Source organism: Camellia sinensis, chromosome 11 (genome assembly GCF_055761805.1).
Source record: "Camellia sinensis isolate YWXY chromosome 11, ASM5576180v1, whole genome shotgun sequence".
NCBI classification, from domain to species: domain Eukaryota; kingdom Viridiplantae; phylum Streptophyta; class Magnoliopsida; order Ericales; family Theaceae; genus Camellia; species Camellia sinensis.
Genome location: NC_138971.1, coordinates 36081742 through 36095687, shown reverse-complemented (window position 1 = coordinate 36095687; position 13946 = coordinate 36081742). Strand labels below are relative to the sequence as shown.

At 34.8% G+C, this 13946-nt stretch overlaps 1 pseudogene; it reads left to right on the top strand.

Moving 5' to 3' along the window:
- The first annotated feature begins 1827 nt into the window (after positions 1-1827).
- On the top strand, positions 1828-2793 carry LOC145802262 (BEL1-like homeodomain protein 9; annotated as a pseudogene).
- The last annotated feature ends 11153 nt before the right edge of the window (positions 2794-13946 follow it).

The window sequence follows — 13946 nt, the reverse complement described above, 5'->3', positions numbered from 1 at the left end:
AAGCGAAATCATCTAGCAGGCTATCCTCAACATATAAAGTAAATACATGAACTAAATGCATCCAGGAAAGAAAATTTGTGTAGCTATGAAGAACCTTACTTTGTGCAACATAATTATTCTAGCAGTAAGCATCAACTGAGCCTCTTTGAAACATATTTCACAAGGACAATATCTGAGCATCGAGGGACAGTAACCTCTGGATTTACCCAACAATTTAAATACAAGCAGTGGATTCCAAGAATAACCCCGATAAGATTAGATTTCTGATTCCATTATAATAACAAAATAATATAGCTATTTCAAAACCCTACTCTTTTACCTTCTTATAGTTGTGTCCATAATTCCACTTTAAAACAAGAAGCACGTGTTACCCAGAGGGGGGGCGGCGTAGCATCACAACCAGAATAACTTAATTTGAAAGCTCAAAATCTTTGGATTGATATTCATGGAGAAGCAAAATGTAGGTCAAGTGTGGGGAACTCTCCTAGGATAGCGTAGTAGGAAAGATTTTAATGCTAATTTAGTTATATTTTAGAGCTAACTAGTTGGTTAAAATATAGGATTTCAGGATTTATTGTAAGGTCAGAAAATGGTAGGGTTTTAGAAACGGTAGGGTTTTAGGAATGGAAAGGGAAGTAGTATCCAGTGGCTCTTTTGATTACTATCAACAGTAGCATAGGCTGGTTAGATTACTTTTTTGTTGTGGTTGATTGGTTAACCACTTAATGCTAAGCAGACTAGGCTAGCAAAGCAGGGTTAAGAATTGGTAAAGGATCTGAGTAAGATTTTGCTTTGGAGTTGTAATACATAAAAGTGTGGAGAATAAAATATATGCAGAAGAAAGAAGAAAAAACATCTAGGCATCATACTTGGATTTCCATAGATATATAGTTTCTTGGTTCTTTTTACAAACTTGTTATTGATAAATCTGTCTTGGTTTAGAATTGTGTCAACATCAGATAATCCATAAAGAGAGCTTCAAAGTTTTCACCAAATTCTCCTGACTGTTCTGTGGAAAACTATAAATGAAGGATGTCGGTATTTATAAGTTTTAGCTTGAAGAACAGAAACGGGACACATCGACATGACATGTATCTAAACATTAGGAAACGGAGATATCTGGTACACTTTTAACTATGTATTTACAAAATAAAACAACATTATTTCACTCCAATTAGGGATAATAAAAAATTAAAAAACAAAACACATTATTTCACTAATTAATCTTTTTTTCTCAAGTTATCAATTTTTAATTTTAGATTCAGTCAAATTGTTCGCAATTTTATCCTAGAGATTATTTCATTTTTACCCCTATACTTTTACACGATTTTCAATGATCCCCCCAGACTACTCTTATTTTCACGCATACCCCCATACTATTTAAATTACTATTAATTTTGCCCCTGCCGTCACATTTGAAATGGAAAACGTAAAAAAAAATTACATTTTGGCCACAAATTTCAAAATAAAGAAGCAAACCCACCCTTTCCTACCAGCAAACCACCACCACCACTTCAAGCCTTTCTATCTCCTTCGTCATAACTCCGTTTCGCCTCATTTTTACGTCGTTGGATTCAACTCACGGTCTAGTTTTCATATCATATCTCACACGTCTCGTTCTTCCTCTTTTTGCATGCTATTGGAGCTTCGAAATTTGATAAAAAAAAAAATAAGACTTTTCTTCTTATTTTTGACTTTTCTTCAAGCCATCTTTCGTACTTCATATGTTTCTCGATTCTTGATGGTTCTACTTCATTCTTTCGCCATTCTCTTCACCTTACTTCCTACTTCGCCCTACACTACCTTGCTTTCTCACTTCTTCATGTAATGGCTGGTTTTGGTATGTCGAAAGTTGTTCGAAAACTAATTTTGAAAATTTCAAAACATTATAACCCATATGGTGCAGTTCTATGAAAAAAAGTGTTTAGTACCCTTCCCTTGCATCTCTCGCCACCATATCTTGACACTCCCATTTGCGGAGCCGGTGAAGACCAACCCATCAAATCCGGCAACCACCGGACTGATACAGACAAGCTAATGTTAGCTAAACAGACTGGTCTTTCACGAAGCCGGGTGCGCTACTTTTTGTTAGCTCTAGTAGCCTCTACTTCACACACACACTACACAAATGTGCACACACATATACAAGCACTCAGAGAGCTCTCTTTAAGGTGCTCGATGTCGGATCAAACTTTTGACTTGTATTTAGACACGTCCATGGCTATATAAAATTGTGGTGATCAAGGTTGACAATGCTAACCAGGTTTCCAATTGGTTCATCAACGCAAGGGTGAGACTTTGGAAGCTCATGGTGGAAGAAATACACATGCTCGAAACACGGCAAGGTCAAAAAGCTTTGCAAAGGGAGGAACAACAAAATACCGATGGGCCAAATGATCATTTGCCTACAGCCACCTCACTTGCTTCTGAAAATCCATCCACATCCACCAAGCGGACCCAAGACCTTCCGTCTAAACGCACTAGAAATGAATTTCCCGATATATACATGGGGACTGAAGAGCCAGTAAATTTATCTTATGAAAATTTTTCACGTCATCAACAAATGGGCGTTGGTGGAAACACTGCAAGCGGAAGTGGGGGTGTTTCTTTAACACTAGGACTCCATCAGAATAATGGATTGGTTTATCAGAGCCATTTCCAATTAACGTAGCTCCACGTTTCGGTCTTGAAGCGAACACCGAGGGGTATGTAATGAGGAGTTTTGAAGCACAAAATCGGCAATTTGGAAGAGATATGATTGGTGGGCAACTCTTGCATGATTTTGTTGGCTGAATGATATATATTGAGAAAGATCTCTATTAGATGTCTGCTTTTTATCGCCTATCCAAACCAAGAGAACCCATTAGGTCTGTGTATGAATAGTAATCGTCGATTTGAGCGACGTGAGAGGACCATGGAGATTTCGATAATGGCAAGGATTCGTCCCAGGAAGTCACGTTTGGTAGAGAAGTGCTAGGAGGGCTGGTGTCGACATTGTTGAATCGAAACGATTCGTCTGCGGGCTGGAGAAGTGTTAGGAGGGTTGGTTTGCATATTTCTTTTGAAATTTGGGGCCAAAATGTAATTTTTTTTAACATTTTTCGTTTTAAATGTGACGGCAGAGGCAAAATTGATAGTAATTTAAATAGTATGGGGGTACGCGTGAAAATAAGAGTAATATGGGGGGGGTCATTGAAAATCATGTAAAAGTAGAGGGGTAAAAATGAAATGATCTCTTTATACTATTCAGATGCATTAAGTCTTGTCACATTTTTTTGCTTTTCAACACTGCCCCTTAATATGATAACTGCTAAAACAAACATCTATAACCAATTGATGATCTTTTTTCAAATTTAACACATCTTCTTCATTCATGAAAATGGGAAAGCCTGTGGTGTGAATCCTTTTAGGGGTGCATAACTCAACAAAATGTGCCTAAAGGGGTGCACATCATAGAGTTTTCCGCAATTCATTTGTACCCGCTGCTAATATACATCTATTCTATTATCTATTTATCTATCTATCTATCTATCTACATCTATCTATTTATACTATTTATAAAGCAAAGACTAGACTTGATGTCTTGAAGACTTTGTTTTTCTTTATTGGCACACCTGTGTGGATATGCATTTCCTCTAGTTCTTAAACTATAAGTAGACTTGGTATGATCCCTTTTCTATCATAGCTTTTTATATTCCTAAATTACCCTTATGTAATTGTAAATTCAACCATACCATAAATCTTGTGTAACTGCCAATTTAAAGCACACCGTGCGCACCTTTCTACTTAGGGGTTGTTTGGGATAAACTAAATAAGTGCACTTTTTGATTTTTTATGAAATATGGGTTGGGTATGGGTTGGGTTTGAAGTGATGTGGTAGAGAGGTGATGTGACTTAAATTAGATAGTAACTTTTTAACTTTTTGACTTTTTTAGGTTATGCCAAACCAAGCCTTAGTATAATGTGAGCACCCAAATTGGTGATATACTATTTTGACTAACAATTCTGACCCACAAATAACATATTCGGTTTCAAAATCTTGGGGGTCAGTATGAAAACAAAAATTTTGCGACGGTGTTTGGTATGGATTATTGTAAGTTAAAAATTGATAATCACAAAGCTGTAAGTAGAAGCACCCCTTCCCCATCTTCTAAATAATCATCTTTTTTCAACTTATTTAAGCTATTTCTGCCTAAAAAGCTGTAAGCAAAAGTTACACCAAACCGTCTGGCACAAATTCCTAAATTAAAATAAGTTATAATCACCCCTATAATCGATACCAAACAGCCCCTCTATTTAAAAATCTTTCAGTTTTTGCTATTAATATTTTAAATTCAATTGGGGTCTTCACATCCTGTGCACCACTTCTAGTATATACATACATATACAAACAAGTCTTGTTAATGGTTTTGCATTAAAAAAAAAATACACAAATAGGCAATTACCTGCTACTAGGGGTGCAACTTGGGCGGGCTCAACCCGAGCAACCCGAGCCCAACCCGAATTTTTTTAGGGCTTGGACAAAATATTTTCAAATTCGGTACAGGTTTGGGCAAAAATTCAGAAGCCCGAATTAAATTTGGGCGGGCTTGGGTAAAGACGTCAAGCAACCCGAGCAACTCGAAGCCCGAATTATTCATATATAGATATATAAAAAATTAAATATATATATATATATAAATTATTAGCCATTACATGATATTAAAATAATTTATATTATTAAATATATTGAATATATATTATATATATAAATAACATAAAATCTTACTTTTTTTCTTTTTATTTTCATTCATAAATTGTAAGGACTACTATAGTGGCATCTTTCTTACATTATATAAATTATTTGTTTTGATGGTATTAATGATTTTCTATTTTTTTTTAAAAAATTGTAAATAGAGTCAAATTTTAATAATTTAATAATGTAGCTGGGAAAAACAAACTGAAATTCATTTACAATTCGGGCAACTCGGGCAATTTGGGTTTAACTCGGGTCGGGTTTGGGCAGACAACCTCGGGTTACAATTTGGGCTTGGGCGGGCTTGGGCAGGTCTCAGCACAACTTAGGTTGGGCTTGGACAACCTCCCAACCCGACCGAACCCGCCCGAGTTGCACCCCTACTTGCTACTACCACGACGGCGATTGGGAGCTATAGATCGAAAACCTAGCTAGCGATGATAGAACTGTAGATCTGGGCTGATACGAAACTTTAGGAGGCCAACTGGAATAAATAATTTTAAATTAATCCATTAATATGTCAATGGACTATAATACAAATTTTTTAAAATTTACTTCTTTCAAAAACTAATATGAAAAGATTTTTAAAATTGTAGAAAGTACGTTATGTCATTAATTATTTTTTATTAAAATATACTTATCAGATTTGTTTCGTTTAATTTTTGAAAAAATGTTTTTGTTTTTAATAATTTTTTTAATATATATTTCAGCTAAATGCATCTAAAGAATAAGACATTTATGATTTTTTTAAAAAATTACTAAAGACAAAAAATATAAAAGCATATGTCATTTTTTATTATTTTTACTTTTTCATTTTAATGATCTTTTTTCAGATTTCTTCACATATTTTATTTTTAGATGCAATTAGATTACGTGTATGTAAAAAAAAATTAAAAATTTATTCAAATTTGAAAAAAAATTAGTAAGTACAAAAAATACGAAAAACAAAAGCAAAAAACTACAAAAAAAAAAAAAATTGTATTTGAGTTTCAAAATCAAGAAGAATAATACTAATTAAATTTTACTTCTTAATGAACTCAGTTATAGTTTTCAAATACCATAAATCACACCTTTATAAAATAAATAAATAAATAAAACACATTATCCTAACATTAATTTTTTAAGTGAAAATATTACAAAACTATTATTTTGATTCATTTTAGTTTTCTTTAATCAATTTTTTTAAAGTTTTGTGCTCTTGAACTAAATAATATTTTTTTAAATAATTTATTTCTAACATTCTGCATATTTACATTTTTTTTTTCAAAACATTTATAACAAAATAAACAATAAGAAAATATATATCCATGTATATGTGTGTTTTAGGGTTTAAACTCAAACATTTGTCAAAAGGTCAAAAGTCATTTATAGTTAAATTTTGTTAATGGTCCGAATTGAAATTGATGGGTATGGCCCAGAAGGGCTCAACCCGTAGTCTGCACGGGCCGTCCAAATGACCATTCGATTAATTATCATCATAAAGCCCAATAGTTGGCTCAATCAGAGAGCCCATAGCAGTCAGACCCAACTGTCGATTGGGTACATGTCAAGCAAGAAATCGGCCACATGTTAGACAAAAAACCTTACAAGCCACTAGGCCCCACGTGCCAAGCATTAAATGAAACTATCAAGCATTAAATGTGATAAGGCCATCTCCCTCTGCGGCGTGGTGAAACCGCCATGGTCGGCGGCGAGTAGGACATAGACTTTCGGCCAATAGGACAGTGTAAATAGACAGGGGAATGATTGGTAAGATATATAGGGAAGCTGAAGGCCATATGGTAACGGATTACTTGCTCATTTTATGATACTACTCTCTTAGTTCTCTCACTTCTCTCTAAGCCTCTTTCTTCTTCTCAGATACTTCACTAACTTGGTCGTCGGAGGGTCTTCAGGAAGGAACCACCCCCACTTTGGAACCTTCCTGCTAGACTTGTCGCAAGTGCTACTGGGAAGATGAACGCCAATCAACTCGTAGAGCATTCAGATCTTATCCGACCCATCTCCTGCCGACCGAACTGCATCATCAGAAATTATTCTTAAAAAGTATAATTCATTTAAAATCACTCCGAGACACCACCAAAAAATATACAAAAAAAACAATGAATAATAATCAATATATTGAGTTAATTGAGCGAGCTTAAAATTTAGAATTTTTGTAGGGTTAAACTTAGGATGAATATATTAGTCCGAATGTTGTGTTAAAATTGAGTTGACACATCATATTTCTTTGCAGTTCAAGCTCAATATGACCCTAGCTCAGTTGAAACCTCTATACCAAATATACGTAACAGATAATTCACCTAATCAATACAAAACATTGATAACAAAATATCCCTTAATGAAATTTGGCATTCTTTTAACAATTAAATATTAATAGTTAGTTTTAGATTATTCAACTATATTTGAATTAATAGAAATTTCTTTATATAGTTCAAATAAATACAATAAATTATTTTCATTTTACAATATTTTGTATTAAAAGGATACAAAACTTTCATTCCGTGCATAGCACGAGTTTGTTACTAGTACTATATATAAAGTAAAAGGATCTTTCTAACAATTAGGGTTCTAGGAATTCCAAAACTTCAACCCAATTAATAATTGGTATTATGTTGATTTATTATTATTATTATTTTTTAAAATATACATTAGCTACTAAAAATTAGAATTTAAAAATTAAATTTGTAGACAAAAAAACATTAACGGAATGGTCACGTATAATTTTGGGATTTAAATTGTGAAAGTTTACTTGACAAATTACACCTATGATTCAGGGAATTAGTTCCCACATAATAAAGTTTACCTAAATCTCTTCCTAAAATAAAGCCTACGTTCTAAATCTCTCACTGCTTTCATATAAATTTTTCTCTCACACGTCTCCATTGCTTCCTTCCTATAAGAAAAATATTCTTTACACCTCTCTGTCTCTCTCTCTCTCTCTCTCTATCTCTCTTTCTCTCTCTCAAAATAGTGATTTTTAAAATTTCATTTGCTGTTTTGCAGTTATTTTTGCGCCTTTCATTCAGGCTTAGTCTCTGGCCCTCATCCCTGTTAGTCTTATTAGGTAATTGACAAATAGTTAATTTTTACATGTTTGTTATTTCTAGGATATGTGTTTGTAAAAATTTAGCTTATGTCTAATCAACAGTGATTAACTTAAATTAATTTTCACAAAAACACATAAAAGATCAGACTTGTGATTGAGTTCTATACCTTAAACAGATTAAGGACTGCCTTGGAGGTAATCAAATAAAGAACAAACAGAACATAATATGTATTATTCAAATAAATTGTCACTTGCTACAAGTTGCATGAACTTAAATAAGAACAAAGAATTGAAAAATACAGCAATCGGCAGAAGAAAAGAAATGGGAGTTAGAAAAAGCTATCACTAACCTACTCCTAAAATTGCTAATTTAACTACTCCTAATTGGATATTCACGAATTGTGAGTGGTTTAGATTATTTTTTTCTTTGTATCTATCTTGGCCTATTTATAGGCTCAGCCAAATGAAAGAAAGAGATATAATCTAAGCCCATGATTTCCTCAACAAGCCCATAATTTCCTCAATATGCCATGATTTCCTCGACATTATCCATATCTCATATTTGATAGGAACCACTTTGCAGATTTTGTGTTTGACTTGATCTTGACTCCTTGATCTAAGCAACTAACTTTCAAATGGCCACAATGGCTAACTCTTCTGACCCTCCTTTTGATATACCATCATGCCACCTCATTAGCACACTCATCATGCCACGTTAGCATTCCTCAAAAATTATTTGTGATACGCGTGCCTGATTACCACTTTATACTTCTACTTTTTTGCACAATAAAACAATAATAATAAGATTAATTGCGGCTGACTGGAAGGCGATCAATTCTTCTCTTGATAGTACGAATTTGGGGTTATTGTTGTAATCCCTCACTAATGTGCCTCTGCTGTACTTTGAAATGACTCTGTTTCATTTTATTTATTTATTTATTCGAATAGTAAGCTAGGTTACTCTCCCGTGCATCATTCCAAATTAAATCGAAAGTTGTAGTGCTTTTGATTTTCATGGTGCTACAAACTAGGTGATCTACTTTCTTTATAGTTTTCTCGAAGTTGTTAGCTTCTAGGTGTTCATAAGTACTCTCCATTTCAGAGCTTTTTAAATCTACGTGGTTTTAACTGTCGAATCTCCAATAGATTGTGCCAGAGACCACTCTGAAAAACTTTTGTCTTCAATGAATGATCTTTGAGCATCATCAAAATTTTCATTAAATTTGAGTAAAAATTTGATTTGATATGATGCACTCCAATCGTTTCATTAAATCTGATTGGCTATCCGGCCGGTCGTTCGGCTTAGAGTAAATTTTCATCAAATCTTCCCCAATCCAATCGTCCACACAATCGTCCACCAACCGTCAGTTACGAAATTTGATGAAAGTTAAACGCTCCCTTGATTTGATGAAAGTTTTGGTTTTGCCTTCATTTGATATGAGTTTGATGATACGATTGGAATCCAAAAAGTAAACATTTTTCATCAAATTCAAATTTGATGAAATATTTGACCATCTCCAACCCTCACTCAGATAATTCATCGAATTTGAATTTGATGAAAAATGCCTGCTTTTTGGGTTCCAACCGTGTCATAAAACTTATATTAAATGAAGGCAAAATCAAAACTTTCATCAAATCAAGGGAGCGTTTAACGTTTCATCAAATTTCGTAGGTAATGGTTGGTGGACGACTCGATTGCGGAAGATTTGATGAAAATTTATTCGAGGCCGGATGACCAGCCGAATGACCGGCTAGATTTGACGAAACAATTCGAACGCATCATATCAAATTAAATTTTTACTCAAATTTAATGAAAAATTTGATGAAACGTTGGAGATGCTTTTACTAACCTTATTTTGGCACTGAGAGCATCATATGTAGTAGTATTAATCCAAATATGTTTTTGTTTATTTATTTAAAGATCAATATAATATAAATTCAAGTATCAATGTTTGTTAGAGAAATGCTACATCTACTTAAATTCTATGCAATACACTTGACTTTTCAATAAACTTGGGCCATGATATAGTTTGTTTCAGTCAAAATGTTGTTTTTATATTTTCTTTTATAGTGTTTCTAGTTTAGCCCCGACCTATTGTGTATTCTGAACTCGGGTTTCATAGCCTCATATGGTTGATCATGCCTTTTCTCTCTTATTTTTCCTTAGATTTGGTTATGGGATTGTAGTGGTTTTGTTTGGAATAGGTTGGTTGCTTGTTTTTCCAACTTTTGTTGCCAAGAATTTTGCTCTTCCACTCGAGCAGCACTTCTTGCACTCGAGCGGGATTTGCAAAATCTCAGTACTTTTGCAGGTCTGTAAAACTACTAGGCGAGTGTATTCTACGCTCAGCGACGTTTCCTATGCTTGAGCAAGTGGGCACTCGAGCGGCATTTTCTCGCGCCAGAGCATTGGTTTGTTGCCTGCAAAACTGCTGGATGTGTGTATTCAATGCCCGAGCGTCACTTCTTGCGCTCGAGCGGAACAACTTAATGTGTCTGATGCTCGAGTGTCAACTTTTGCGCTCGAGCGGACTATGCGTATATCAGTTTGCGAAAGTGACTTTTTACATCACTTTTCAGATCTATTTTCTCTACAAACCCTAAAGTTGAGACCTTCTCTCTCTAAAACCTACATTCTCTCTACTTTTTCATCTAGATCTAGTGATTTCTCTATCCTTGTGCCTTTGTTAAAAAGGTAGAACACACCAAGAGCTACGTTTTGATCCGAATCAATCTTGGTTTCGGCGTCTTTGAAGCTTCTACATTTCTCCCTTGGTCTCCTAAACTTGAGGTAGGGACTCTTTACACTCTTTATGATTTTTAACTTGGCTGTTTCTTGATTCATAAGAAACATTGGGTTTTGAGGTGATTTTAACAAACCTAGGATTTGGGTTTTAAATTCAAAAGAAGGGTTTTAAAAAGGATGCCTTGGAAATGGTCATGTGAATGAATATGAACTTGTGTTGTGTTAAAATAGATGATTTGGTGGTTGGGATGAGATTTGGAAGGAAATGGGGTTTTGCCCTAAAATGTTCAAGTAATTATTTTGCATAAATAATGAAATTGGAAATGAGAATATGAAATTAGATGAATGTTTATGTAAATGGTGTAGTTGGATGTGTATTATCTCCCAGCTACGGAAATTTGAATAATTTATCTGTTGTGAGATTGTATATCTGTTTAGAAATATCTGTTTTGGGCTATTGGTGGATAATAGCTATGATTGTTGTAGAAATTGCATGAGGATTAGGTGAATTGAAACTAATCTCATATTGATTGTCATTGAATATGACTGTGTTTTTAATACATTGTATATGTATGATATTTGGGAAGAGAAAGGGGATGTACTCCATGTTGGGAGAAGAAAGGGGATGGACTCCATTAAATTAAGTTGGCCTGTGTGTCCTGTGTGCAAGTCCCGAAAGCCGCACGTATACATGGGTGCCGATTCCCGTGGATGAAATTTCCGTAAAATGGCAAATTGAAGTGTTTGTGTGTAATGGTTGTGTAGTAAGAAAACCACTGAGTTGTTGTCTCAATTGGGTTGTCTAGATAACAATGGATGTAACTCATGAATTGAGAAGATATGAAATGACATGAAATGAATTGATATAAAATGGATTGGGATATAATACTTGGCACAGTATGATTTTGGAGAATGAGTTGTAAATGATTCTATCATGATTCTATCATTGAACAATGAACATGTGCATCATATTTATAACTATGTTAAAGTTTATATATTGTGTTAGATTATTTCTGCTGGGCTTTGGTTCACCCTATTTGGGAAAAACCATTTTCAGGTGTTGGTGATATGCCTCCGCCAAGACAATAGCTTGAAGGGAGTTGGAGCAAGAGCTTCTACTTTTGTTGTGTTTATTTTGTATAGCCAAGGGCTTTAATTGTATTGAGCTTGACTCATTTTTGTTGTAACCAAGTAACAACTTGGAAAGATGTAAGCTAGTAAGGCAAATGATTTTCTATGTAACATTCATTATTATTGTACCTAACTATTATGTATATCAAACTCTGATGAATGAAAGCATGTTAATCTAATTATATTTCTACTTATGAGATGGGTTTGTTGGATTTATTTTTGGGTGTTACATCTTATATTTGGTTGCAAATTTAAAAAGTAGTGGAGGTGGGGGTAGCGTGGTAATATGGTATGATTTTTGTCGAAAAGATCAACGGAAAATGTTTTCCATCTCTTAAAAGGAAAAAATGTTTGCCACCTAAATTAGTTAACTGAAAAAGTTTTTAGCAGGATGATCATGGAGTTAGGACGGACTTATCCAATGGCCAAAATTATAAACCATAATTAACAACCTAACCATCGCAAGCAAGAGTTGCTCGAGAATACCTAGCCACGACTTTGTTGATTTGACAGAATGTGGTCCATGGAACTTCATCACAAGAAGCTCAAAAGTTTTGTCGTAGGTGACCATCTTCTTCATGCCCCATCTCGGCAAGATGACTCACATATGAATGTCAAAATCATTTAACAAACTTTTTCAAATCTAAGGATTGTTCAGAAATCCAGCAACTCGGTCAAACCTCATTCAAAGAGCCGAGCTAAGTATCAGAAATTGAATAAGCCTTAGTTAAGCTAAGCATCAGAAATTGAATAAGCCTTAGCTAAGCTAAGCATCAGAAATTGAGTAAGCCTTAGTCAAGCTAAGCATCGGAAAATGAGTAAGCCCTCATCTTATTAGCCATCGGAAATTGAATAAGCCTTAGCCGAGCTAAGAATCAGAAATTGAGTAAGCCTTAGCCAGGCTAAGCATCGGAAAATGAGTAAGCCTTAGTTTTACTAGGCATCGGAAGTTGAATAAGCCTTGACCAAGCTAAGAATCAGAAATTGAGTAAGCCCTTGTCTTACTAGGCATCGAAAATTGAATAAGCCTTAGTCGAGCTAGGCATCGGAAAATGAGTATGCCCTAGTCTTACTGGGCATCAAAAAATGAATAAGCCCTAGTCTTACTAGGCATCGAAAATCGAATAAGCCTTAGCTAAGCAAAGCATCAGAAATTGAGTAAGCCTTAGCCGAGCTAAGCAGCGAAAAATGAGTAAGCCCTAGTCTTACTAGGTATCGGAAATTGAATAAGCCTTAGCCAAGCTAAACATAAGAAATTGAGTAAGCCCTGGTCTTATTAGGCATCGGAAATTAAATAAGCCTTCGCCAAGCTAAGGATCAGAAATTGAGTAAGCCCTAGTCTTACTAGGCATCGGAAATTGAATAAGCCTTAGCTGAGCTAAGCATCGAAAATTGAGTAAGTTTTAGCTGAACTAAGCATCGGAAAATGACTAAGCCCTGGTCCTACTAGGCATCAAACAATAAGATCCCAGTCGGGCTAAGCACAATGAGCAATGTTATCAATGCTAGGATTAAAGGAGCGTGCTTGGCTCTCATAGAAAGCCATCAACTCGTACAAAAATCAATCTTGTCGACACATTCCATGCTTTTATAATATCAAGGGTGATGGGAAACCAAACAGCACATCAAGGCCAACTGCCAAACAAAAGCGATCTTGCCAAAAGCAAGGAAAGGCCTACAAGGGTCTACTCTCTAAAGGTATAGTTCGATGACTAGGTCGTCAACTTATCTTGCCTAGGGCAAAGGAAAACCTATGAGGGTCACTTTTAAAGTCTACTTAAGGGTAGCAGTTCGGCGACTAGGTCATCATCTTATGTAATCGAGGAAAGGAAAGATCTATGACGGTCTTAGCAACGTAATTGTTAAAAGTAGTAGATCGGAAAAACAAGAAAGACAACATATAGAAAATAAGTGGCCACGTCAGAATGATTGCAAAATCAAAGGTATTACACGAAAAGATCGGAGGGCACGTTAAAAATATTCACATTATGCAAGATAAAGGCAAATAAAGCTACTTTATGACAAGTATAGGATAGAAAACTCCTTTGATTATAGAAGTAACAAAGGTACAAGAGTCTACCAGAGATAAGAAAAGTTTCCATTTCTTCTCACTTCGATCGACTGAAGCGAAAACTTAGGGGCAATTGTGGAAGGATAAAAATTAACCCATGTAAGGTGGGCCCACCCAATATCTACATGGAAATAGAATTAAGGTAATAAAATAATACCTTGCAATGCAACTTGTCAAGTTGTTCTGACATACATGTATCAGATAAGTTTTGGGC